A 12,900-nucleotide genomic window follows, 5' to 3' on the forward strand; every position below is an offset into this window, starting at 1 on the left:
ACATGCCCCACCTAGGATTTCAAACTCATCCTCAACTACACACTGAGTTTGAGGACAGCCTGGGCTACATGAAACTCTGCCTCACTAACAAAAACAAAAGCATAAAAGATAAACAATCTTGAAATATCTGGAGTAAGAATAGTGGCTATCATATAATGTAATTTGTATGGGAAAGAAAAGATAATGTGTGGGTGTTTGTATGCTACCATCTGGGTGGAAAAAACATACATTCGATTATATAAGCATATACTTCTTGATTCAAATGCTGAGAGAACTGGGGAGCTAGGAAGCCGGTACATTGTATGCTCATTTATACCTTTAAGAATGTACACCATACACAAGTAGTACTTATACACCTCAAAACATAAATAAAATAAAAAACATTTATCAGAACTAGTTTGTGTCCACCAGCTGGGGCTCCTGAAGCTCCAGACTGATGAGTTAGTCCACAGCGCCCCCTGTTGCTGCTTGCGAGCATTCACTATGCAGAGCCGGGTTCATGGTGAGGAGGCACGGCCTGTTGAGGAAGCACCAGTGCCTCTTTAAAGAAAGATGCAGAGAAAAGAACAGTGGACTATGCAGGAGCCAGAGGAGAGTGACGGATGGGACGCGCTGGACACATTGGGAACGGGCAGTCCTGGGTGATGGCGCGCTGATTGCTTTTGCTACCTGTATGCTTTGGGACACGTGACCCTCTTAATACGTCTCTGTTCTTGCCCCATAAATTGGGTTAATAATACCTACCCTTAGGGTCATTGTGAAGATCAAATAAGGCATGAACATGAACCGTGCTTCAGAATGAGGAAACTGCCACTAAAATGCTAAGGGATTATTTTTAACTATCCCCCTCATTTTACGAGGTAGTAAAAGGTGGTATCGGGCAGCGGTAAAGTTGGGACTCAGGAGCCAGAATGGCCAATATTTGAAGTCCAGCTCCACCACCCACCATCTGGAGGGATCTAGAGTAAATTGTTTAATTTAGTGACATCTATTTTACATATGTGAAATTAGGGTTGACAATAACATTTTCATAGGATTTTGATGGGGCTTAAATGGAGGAATCTTTAAAGCACCTGGTATTGGATCTGGCCCTCGCTGTAGTCCACATCTCCCATTGCTGATTTCTCAGCATGCAAGGTCCACGTACTTTGCAAATCGACAAGGCTAGCCTTGTCTACATGAGGCCCTGTCTCAAAAACACTGAATAAAAATGTAAGTAATAATTCTTTTTCAAAAAAACCCTTTCTATTTTAGAGGGACCTCAAAAAAAAACTTCCTTCCTTCTTTCCTTTTGTTCTTTCTAAATGATTATTTATTTACTTTTTAATAAAATTATCGGGCTGGGCAGTGGTGGCGCATGCCTTTAATCCCAGCACTTGGGAGGCAGAGGCAGGCGGATTTCAGAGTTCAAGGCCAGCCTGGTCTACAGAGTGAGTTTCAGGACAGCCAGGGCTATACAGAGAAACCCTGTCTCGAAAAAACAACAACAACAAAAATTATGTGTATGTGGGGCTGGAGAGATGGCCCAGAGGTTAAGAGCATTGACTATTCTTCTAAAGGCCCTGGGTTCAAGTCCCAACACCCACATGGCAGCTCACAACAGTCTGTGACCCCCAGTTCCAGGGGATATGACACCCTCATACAGACAAACATGCAGGCAAAACATCAATGTACATAAAATAAAAATTATTTTTTAAAAATATGTATATGTATATGTGGGGTATGTTCATGTGACTGCTGGTGCCCACGGAGGCAGAGGCCAGGGGTGATGGATCTCTCAGAGGCTGGAGTTACAGGGGGTTGTGCGCCACTCAATATGGTTCCTGTGAGCTGAACTCAGGTGCTCTGCAGAAGGTACACATGCTCTTAGGCTGAGCCGTCTCTCCAGTCTGCCCTCCCTCTCTCCCTCCTGCATGCCTTCCTTCCTTTTTTTTTTTCTTTTCTCTCTCTGTGTGGTGTGTGTATGTATGTGTGTGTGTGCACACAGGTGTGTGTGCATGCCATAGCATACATGTGAAGGCAAGAGGACCACTTTGTGGGTTCGGTTCTCTCCTTCTGTTCTGTGGGTTCCAAGGATCAAACTCAAGTTTGGCAGCAAGTGCCTTTCACCTGCTGAGCCCTCTTGCTGGCCCCTAGAACTACAGTTCTTAACTGCCACAGCATGAATCGAAACAGGGATAGACAGAGGACGCAGAAATGGGGATGTGAGGAGGAGGAGGTTTAGCAGGAGACAATACAGAAAAGGACAGAATCTATGAGAACCCCAGGGCATCCTGGGTCAGGGTGTACATAGGCTGTTAACAGAGAACAGAGTCAGAAGTAGAGGTCAGAACTCTGAGAGAGCATCAGGGACTGGGAGCTTTCAGATACCATCCTCCCTGTGAAAAGAAGGCAATGTGGTGCAGTAGGAAGACCACCCCAAGGATGTACTGAATGCCTGTGTGATTGGTTGCAGACCAAAGAAAAAGTCAAGCTTGCCATTTGTTAGCTGGGGACCCTTCGGTGGACCCTGTTTGTTCGTTCTCTCTCTCTCTCTCTCTCTCTCTCTCTCTCTCTCTCTCTCTCTCTCCCCCTCCCTTCCTCCTCCTCTCTCCCCTCCCCCATAGAATATGGATTAACATCTGGGTTTCAGCTTTATTTTCACCCTTAGCTGTGTGTTTTAAAAAAGCCTAATTACAACTGGATGCCCTAACTTCATTCCATCTTTTTTTTTAAAAAAAAGATTTATTTTCATTTTATGTATTTATTTTATGTGTATGGGTGCTTTGCCTGCATATGTGTCTGCTCACCACATGCATGCCTGGTGCCTGGAGTGATCAGAAGAGGGCTTCGGATCCCCTAGAACTGGAGTTAGAGAGGTGCGTGTCCACGTGGGTGCTGGGAGCTGAATGCAGGTCCTCTGGAAGAGCACAACCCTCAGAACTGCTGAGCCATCTCTCCAGTCCCAGTATTTATTTTTACTCATATGGTTATGTGTGATGTGTGCATATGGACATTTGCACATGAACATGGGTGCCTGCAGATGCCACAGATGATGAATCCCCCAGAGCTGGAGTTAGAGGACTTGGTAAGCCGCCAGATGTGGGTGCTTGGAGCTGAGTCCCTGGGAAGAGCACTCTGCTTTTAACAGCTGAGCTGTGACCAGGTGGCTTGTCCAGTCCCAGAGATCACGATAACGCCTACAAGGCATTGGCGTATCATGAATCCATGCCTTCTGATACCCCATTCATCCACAGAGCAAGGCCCGCTCATCTCAGAGGTGGCCTGTCTCTCTGCAGCTGTGAGGGAGAGTCTGGGCTGGGCACGCCTAACTGCTTCGGCTTTTCCCAAATATTCCAACCCTGCTTCCATATTTAAAAATCCATCTGGTCTTGGGCCCGTGTATTTTCCTTTCCATTTTAAAATGTGAGTGTCCTTCTGAGGAAAAGCCAATCCATGTGTTTTTGATTCATTTAAATTTAATTTCTCAAAAAAGAGGGGGGAGGGCAGACATCACTGAGTTTCACACATTTTCAAATGACAGGAAATAGAGAGAGGCCAAGTGTGCGTAACTGGGCACAGAGAGACCTCAGGCTCTTCTATTCAGGAAATGATGTCGCTCAACCCTACAGTGGATGCTGAGCCTGGCTTTATTTCCTTATCCCAGTGCCAGCTCCAGCAAAGGGGGCAGTTATATCACCTGGGCCAGCCAGCATTAAGAATATAATAAAACAACGGATGGATCTGATCTTTGAAAGCTTGGCTGGGGGATGCAGTCAGGTTGCGTGTTAAGAGAAGAATCAATTATTCTTTGATGCTTCCTGTCTGTTGGGATTTAAATTCAAACAAACAACACAGGGTCTCACTATGTAGACCAGGCTGGCCTTGAACTTGCAGAAGTCTGCCTACCTCTACATCCCAAGTGGTAGGATTACAGGCATACACTACCACATCTGCCCTTGCCTGTTATGCTTTTAATCTGAAATATCCCACAGTGGCTCATGTTTGGAGGGTCTCTCCTCCACCCCCACTAGCTGGCAGCATTATTTATGGAAGGTGTTAGCTTACTTGCGATTCCACTAGGCTCTTCCCAGGGACCTAGCAATGACTAAAGCCACAGTCACCTGCTGCCAGCTGTGTGTGCCAGGTGCAGGAGTGCCTGCCACTCTAGCGCATGCCCTCTCTCTCTCTCTCTCTCTCTCTCTCTTTCTCCTTTTCCCTCTCCCCTCCCTCCCTCCCTCCTTCCCTGTCCTCTGTACTGCCCCCTTCTCTGCCTTCATGGCTCTGCTCCAGCCTGTCTGCCTGACTACATATCCACTGGTCTGCTCCTACCCCTTCCCAGGTCCTCACTCCTCTCCCTTCCCCCAATAAACCCCCTTATACCAGATCTGTTGTGTGGTGTAGTTGCTCCCGGGCATGCCTTGGCGTGGGCCTACCAGGTACCCCCTCCAGCATTATATTTCATGACAGGAGGTTGTGTAACCTTTAGGAGGTGAGGCCTAGCTAGCAGAAGTAGGTAAATAAGGCCAGGCCTTTGACTATAGCCTGCTCCTGGTTTATTAAAGCTGGCCTCTTGGCTTCCTGTTTCACCATGATGGGAATAGCCTGCTTCGCGTACTCCGTGCCGCTCCTCCATTCCTCTCCTGACAGGATGGCCAGGACAGGCTCTCCCACACAGAGCCAGAATAAGGCTTCTTTCTGCTCCATGGCTTCTGTTAGCTATTTTATCCCAGCAACATGAAAGTGACTAATAACACTGAGCCTGTACTTATGTAAGCCAGCAGGAGCTCCATGTAAACATACCTGCTTATAACGATGAAGTAAAAACCCAGGCTGGGAAAACTCTGGGATGGGGGTGAGGGAGTAATGGAGATAGTACAGGTTTGTGGAATATGCTATAGTCAGGCAAACCTGGAGTAAACGTTTCGATTGTCATTTAGGTGCAGGACCTTTAGGCAAGTGACTTTATCTCTAGAAGCGTCATCAACAAACCACTCCAAAGCCCGCTGTAAGAATTAAATGAGACATGGGAGGGCAGTGGGGGGCTGGGGAAGAGATGATATAGGCCTTTAATCCCAGCACCCGGGAGGCAGAGGCAAGTAGATCTCTGGGTTTGAGGGCAGCCTGGTCTACAGATCTCAGGGCTACACACAGAAACCCTGTCTTGAAAAAAAAAAATGTCTTACAGGGGGCCAGAATCAGCTCAGCCAGTGAGAGTCCTTGCTCCCAAGCCTGATGGCTTAAGTTGCATCACAGAACCCACATGGTGGAAGGAAAGAACTGACTCCCTTGGGTTCTACACGTCTACTCTGGCACATGCACGACTATCTGCACCCCGTATACAAATATAATGCAATGGAAATACGTTACAGTTAGTCTTTGAGCACCATCTTATGGAGAGGTCGACTATTACCGTATTAAGCCATGCCATATTAAAACATGGCTATTACTGTAATAAGATATGCCTTGTTAAAATATGACTATTACCATATTTGTTGGGGTAGCCTTTTTTACACCATGTGAAGGTGTGTCTCTGTATTTTCAATTGTTAATTCTAAATGCTAGCAGGATATTGGTATTGTCATTTCTATGGCCTGTCGCTGGCCTTATATTTGTAAAGACTTGTCCTTCCACATGGCCTCAGGTACTTGAAGTTTAGACAGCCCTCTATGCCTAGAGGCAATCTAAAATTGTATGTGAGATTGTCTCGCTACTGATTGCTTGTGATAAACAGCTGAAGGCCAATAACTGGAGCAGGAAATGGAGGGTGGAGCCTCCTGGCAGGTAGAATGACTGGGGGGTGGTGGGGTGAGGAGAAGAAGCGGGAGATTCAGAGAGATTCAGAGTGGACAGACATGGACCATAGTGGAGTAAAAAAGTATGGATCTAACCATGTGGCAAGACAGTTGGGTTAAGTTAGGTGAGCTAGGCAGGAGAATGCTAAGTGCAAAATGCCTAAGCTTAAACTATATTAAAAGACTCTTCGTCATTATTTATACTGCTGGCAGGTCCAAGAAAATCCTGCTATAGAAGTTGACTGTTCTCATGTTAAATTATGCCGTATTAAAATATGTCTTACCGTATTAAATTATTCTATCTGTCGTGTGGAGGCAGATTGGGTTGAGATGCGCTTTCTGTTACATTTGCACTGGGTGTGTATAATACACATAAAAATACTTACATGAGAAGGATCAAAGACTATATTCCCTTCTTCCTCTTCTTCCTCCTCTTCCTCCTCCTCTTCTCCTCCTTGGCTCCCTCTTTTCTAGACAGATGCCTCACTCCTGTGTAGACCAGGCTGGCCCAGACCTCACAGAGATCTGCTCTACCTCTGCTGGTATTAAAGGCTTATACCTCCATGACCAGACACCTACTTTATTATATTTGCATTTTTATTTTCAATTATTACACATTAAGAACCATTCTTAGTTCATGGGCTATATAGACATAAATGTCAGGCAAGACTAGACCCTGAAAGTTGCCCTCTGACCTCCACACTTTTACAAACACACACAGACACACACACACACACACACACACACACACACACACACACACACTCATATACTGCTACTATTACTACTACCGATGATGATGAATTTGAAAACATGAAGGGGCCAAACATTTGACCTTTAATTCCGGCCTTTGGGAGGCAGAAGCAGGTACTCCAGGCAGCCAGGTCTACAGAGTGAATCAGTCAGTACCTACTGCAAAGTTTCCAGGGCTAAGGGTGAGATTCAGTGGTAGAGTACTTACCTATCATTTTATTCATGGAGTTCTAGTCCTAGCATAAAAGAAAAACAACAGCAGAAAAAAAATTCTGGAAATTCTGACTTCTTTAATCTCACTTAGGTTTTGAGAGAGGGTCTTTTTGTTTTTTTAAAAAGATTTATTTATTTTTCTTTTATGTGCATTGGTGTTTTGCCTGGAGATATATCTGTCTGTTTGAGGGTTCATATCCCCTGGAACTATAGTTAATGACAATTGTGAGCCTCCATGTGGGTACTGGGACTTGAACCTGGATCCTTTGGAAGAGCAGAAGAGCAGCCAGTGCTTTGTTTGTTTGTTTGTTTGTTTGTTTGTTTGTTTCGAGACAGGCTTTCTCTGTTTAGCCCTGGCTGTCCTGGAACTCACTCTATAGACCAGGCTGGCCTTGAACTCAGAAACCTACCTGCCTCTGCCTCCTAAGTGCTGGGATCAAAGACTTGCACCACTACTGCCTCGCATAACCAGTGCCCTTAACTATTAAGCTATCTCTACAGCCTAGAAATAATATTTCAATGACCCTGGATCTCACCATTTCATCTAGACTGGCTGGGCAGCAAGCCTCTGGGGTCCATCTGTCTTACTGGGGTTAAGACAAGCTTGGCTCTTTTTTTGTTTGTTTGTTTTGTTTTGTTTTATTTTTCGAGACAGGGTTTCTCTGTGTAGCCCTGGCTGTCCTGGAACTCACTCTGTAGACCAGGCTGGCCTTGAACTCGGAAATCCGCCTGCTTCTGCCTCCCAAGTGCTGGGATCAAAGGCTTGTGCCACCACTGCCTGGCATGCTTGGTTCTTGTGTGGGTGCTAAGGACCCAGACTCAGGTGCTTATGCATAGGCAGCTTTACCAATGGAGCCATCTCTCCAACTCTTCCACATCTTATTTTTATTTACTTCTAAAAAAATTATTTTATGTTTGGCTATTTTGCCTGTATGTATGTCCATGTACTGTATGCATGCCTGGTACCCAAGAAAGTCAGAAGAGGGTGTTCCTCTCCTGGAATGACGGTCAGTTGTGAACTGCTATGTGGGTGGTGGGAACAGAACTTGCAGGGTCCTCTGGAAGAGCAGTAGCTGATCTCAATCACTGAACTACCTCTCTAGATCCCACTCCATGTTTTAAAAAACTAGAAACAAGTAAAATTACCTTTAACATTGCTTTATTCAAGTCCATATAGCAAAAATATTATAGCTTCAGTTTTATCAATATAAAAATTATTAATGAGATAGTTCACTTTTTAAAACTAAGTCTTTTTCTTTTTTTTATCCTGGGGTGTACTTAACATTCATAGCACAATCTGTATACATCCTAGCCATGTTACAAGAGCTCAGTAGCTACAGGTGGTTGGAGGCTACCATAGCAACGAAGCTGGCCCACAACAGCATTTCCAAACCTTAGTTTGCATCAATAGGAAGGCAGCTAATACACACACCACTGCGCCACATCTCCAAAGTTTCTTGTTCAGTAAGACTTGGTGGGGCCCAAACCCATGAATTTCTAACCAAATTCCCATGTGGTGCTGATGCTATCTGTTTAAAGGTCTCCTGTTGTGAATTGCTCATCTAGAAATTGAAGAACTAAAAAACTAAAACAAAGAAACAAACAGCCCTCCCCCCAAAAACCAGAAAATACAATAAAAAGCCAGAGATACTTAAGCAAGAAGGTGAAAAATGAGCGTGGTGGCTGATGGTGGAGCTTGGTGACAGAGCACTTGACTTTTTATGTTTATGTAAATATACACCTATTTATTTCATTTGTGGGGTGAGGGTGAGCTGTGTGCCAGGGTACAAGCATGTGTCTCAGAGGACAACTTGCGGGAGGCTGCTCTCTCCTTATATTCTGTGGGTCCCAGGGATGGAACTTAAGTCGCTGGTTTTGGCAGCAAGTGCCAATGTTGTTTTGCAATGTTCTTTGGTAGTTGCTTAGCATGTGTGAGGCCCTGGGTTTGATTCCCAGCATGGCCAAAGAACATTGTACAACAGTGAGGTGTCACTACATGTTTAGTCAAATGGCTAAAAGTCAAAGGACTGACAGTACCAAATGTTGGTGAGAGTCTAGAACAGCCACCATTCTTGCTCATTGCTAGAGAGAAAATAAAATGTTATCACTTTGGTAGTGTCTTACAACAATATCACTTTCCATACAGTATAATAACTGAGGTCCTTGGTGTTTCATTACATGACTTTAAAACCCGTGAATACAAAACCAAAACACAGGTGTTCATAGCAGCTTAGTTCATAACCGTCAAACTCATCCTTCAGTGGGTTAATGGATAGTTCGTGGTACATCAGGACAGTGGAATGTTGAGTGTTAAACAGAAATGAGTAAGAAGCATGTGGGTGCACAGCTCTAATCCCAGCGCTCGGGAGGTAGAGGCAGGTGGATCTCGGTGGGTTCCAGGCCAGTCAAGACCACAGAGAATGTCATCACTTGAAAAGTATGTGCCATGGTCATGGCTCTGTGGCCTACCACCTTCAGAAGTCAACCTGTGGCTAATATGACTGAGTGCAAGAGAAAGTGTAACCAGAGTGGGCTTTGCATTGAAGATTCAGGCTTGGATTCCGTGAAGGAGCAAGACCTAAATCTGTGAGAGCGGCTGGGGCAGCATCCAGCTGGTCTTGAGGGTTTTAACAAACAGTTGTCAAATAAATGTTCAGGTTTCAAAACCTGGAAGAAGTATCTCTATATAAAGCCATGAAAAGGTGCTGAAGAACCTCCAGAGCATAGAACCGAAGGAAAGATACCAGTCTGCAAAGGCCAAATACTGTATAACTCTAGGTGACGTTCTGGAAAGGGCAAAGTTATGAATACAGTAAAAAGATCAAGGGTTTCCAGGGGCGTGTTGGGAGGCGTCGTGTATTCATTAGTGACAGATAGGTAGAACAAGGATTTATTTATTTATTGAAAAATTATGTTGTATGTATGTGTGTCTGTGTTGGTGTGTGCACAAGTGCAGGCACCTGTGAAGGCCAGAGAGCAGCGGATCTCCTGGAGATAGAGTTGTAGGAGGTAGCGAGCCACAGACAAAGGATTGAAACTAAATTCAAGTCCTCTGGCAAGAGTTGTCCATGCTGTCTCCAGCCCAACATGAGGCTTTTGTTAAGGGGGTGAAAATATTTCATATGTTACCTCAACCAGGGACATAAGTCATTTCACTGAACTCGCTGCAGCAAGAGTGAACTCTACGTGGGCTGTGGACAGCGGTAGGAAGGCTGCGTCAAGGGGATCCGCTGATTGTTAGCAGGGAAGCTCTCTGAAGCAGGATGCTGATGTTGGGAGAAGCTGCGTGTGTTGGAGTGGAGGCACAAGGAAACCCTCTGTACTTTCAGATTTACTGTAGCCCTAAAACTTCTCTAAAAAATAAAATCTAAGCCGGGCGGTGGTGGCGCAAAGCTGGGTGGTGGTGGTGCACGCCTTTAATCCCAGCACTTGGGAGGCAGAGGCAGGCGGATTTCTGAGTTTGAAGCCAGCCTGGTCTACAGAGTGAGTTCCAGGACAGCCAGGGCTATACAGAGAAACCCTGTCTCAAAAAAACCAAAAAACCAAAAAATAAAAAAATGAAAAAAATAATAAAATCTATTAACAGAAAGGAAAAGAAAGAAAGAAAGAAAAGTGCAAGCTGGGCATTGGTGGTACACACCTTTAAGCCCAGCACTCTTGAGGTAGAGGCAGGTGATTTGAGGTCAGCCTGGTCTATGAATTGAGTTCCAGGACAGTCAGAGCTACACAAAGAAAGCCTGTCTCAACGAACGAACAAAGAAACAAAAGGAACCAAAGCAAACAAACAAGAAAGTGCTAGATCATCAAACCAGATAGGCAATGGGACCCCAGACCGTAAGTAGCTAGAAATCACCCTCATCCTGTCCCCTTCAAGCAGAGCTCAACAGGTCTTTTTTTCCAGGTTTCTAAAGAATCCGACATAAGGAGCTGGTGCAAGCCAGGTGTGGCACACGCCTTTAATCCCAGCACTTGGGAGGCAGAGGCAGGCGGATTTCTGAGTTCAAGGCCAGCCTGGTCTACAGAATGAGTTCCAGGACAGCCAGGGCTACTCAGAGAAACCCTGTCTCGAAAAACAAAACAAACAAACAAACAAAACAACAACAACAACAACAACAAAGGAGCTGGTGCTGACCTTAAACAAGTTGTAAGCTTTGATAATGCTGCCTACATCTTTTTTGAACAATGTGGACATGGTTGTCTGTATGTAGATATACATGTATGTGCTAGTGCATATGCATGTGTGTGTGTGTGTGTGTGTGTGTGTGTGTGTGTTGTTTGGCAAAACTTTCCAGGGGAGATGCAACACACATGTCTACTTACCACAGATAGGGAACGCCTGACAGACCCAAGCACCAATACCAGCAAGTCCAGCCTGCTGAACCAAGGGGTTTTATTGGGGCTAATTACAAGAATATGAGTGAGGAGTTACTCATGGGAGCAGAAATTCTTTAAAGAGAGATGATTCACCAAGAACCACGTCAGCATGTGTGACAGCTCACAAAGCTGGGAATGTGGGGCACACAATGGAGCCTGTGGATAGCTAAACAAGTTGAAAACTGTCCTTTCCAGGTGCCCCAGTCGCTCTAAACCTCTTTCAGGCAGCTTGGCTGGTTTCTGTTCTTCCAGGCAGCTAGTCTGGTATGAGAGATTTTTGTGGGTTTGGCTTTTTTTTTTTTTTAATTGTTTATTTTTGACAGGTCTGCTGTTCTGAGAGAGACTCTGAGCATTTACGACTTAATCTGGTAGGGAAGGGCCTAGTGACTCTGGCCAGTTTCAGAGACTTCCTTCAGCTCTTTTGAGTTGTTAGCCTTCCTGTTTAAGGGGCTTCCCTTCAGGGTGGAATGTTTCAATCTCTGAGGAAACTGTTACATAACAGTTGGAGGCCAGATACCTACTTCAGGTATCAAAACTCAGATGCTATCCACCTTATAGTTAGACATCTTTTTTTTTTTTTTGAGACCGAGCTTCTCTGTGTAGCTCCAGCTGTCCTGGAATACGCTCCATAGACCAGGCTAGCCTCAAACTCAGTGAACTGCCCCACCCATCTATCATTTTTTGAACTAAAAAATTACATCACAGCCAGACAGTTGATGCATGCCTTTAATCACAGCACTTGGGAGTCAGAGGCAGGTGGATCTCTGTGAGTTTGAGGTCAGCCTGGTCTACAAAGTGAGTTCTAGAAAATTAAGGGCTATGTAGAGACTCTTTCTAAACAAAAATTAAAAAAAAATCTATTATATGGGCATATATGTATTTATTTATCATGTGTTTGTCACATGGGTGTATAGTGTATGAAAGTACATGCATGACAGAACACATGTGGAGGCCAGAGGACAACTTGGTGGAGTTGATTCTCGCCTTCCATAATGGCTCAAACTCAACCATCAGTGTTGGAGACACCATCTTGCTGTCCCTCATCTTGTCTTTTGAGATAGGGCCTTACTTTACTAGACCTTCCAAGGAGGTAAGCTGGCTGGCCAGTGGAAGCCCAGTGATCCATCTGTACCTTCCCAGTGCTGGGATTACACATTTATCATGCTTAGGTTTTGTCGTGGGTTCTGGAGATGAGACTCAGGTTCTCATACTTGAAGGCATGTAATTTACTATCACCCCAATCCCATTTTTTTTTTTCTAATTTGTGTTTGTGTGTGTGCCCATGCGCATGTACTTGCCCATTTGTGTCTGTGTTGGAGGCCAGAGTTTGATATGGTGTATTTCCTCTATCATTCTCCATCTTGAGTTAGAGATGGCTGTGAATCTGAAAAAACTGCCAGGCCTACGTGGGCCAGTAAACTCATCCCCCTAGTCTACTTCCATTAGTGTCCGAGCTAAAGGAGCATCTGCTTAATCCAGTGCGTCTCAAATTTTAATTTTAAGTGCAACTCCCCTAAAACACTTGTGTTTACTCCTTTAATATTTCAGTGTTTCCCCCCCCCCCACCCCGTGCTCACACAGACACACATTTTGAGGATTGCCTGGGGATGGACTTTGCATTTTTCTAAGCCTCTAATCAGACTGCCTATGAAATCATCTCGTAAGGTCACGGGAATAGCTTTAAAACAACAAACATTAAAAGACAAACAAACAGCCGGGCGGTGGTGGCACACGCCTTTAATTCCAGCACTTGGGCGGCAGAGGCAGGCGGATTTCTGAATTTGAG

This window comes from Mastomys coucha, unplaced genomic scaffold, assembly GCF_008632895.1.
Source record: "Mastomys coucha isolate ucsf_1 unplaced genomic scaffold, UCSF_Mcou_1 pScaffold5, whole genome shotgun sequence".
NCBI lineage: Eukaryota > Metazoa > Chordata > Mammalia > Rodentia > Muridae > Mastomys > Mastomys coucha.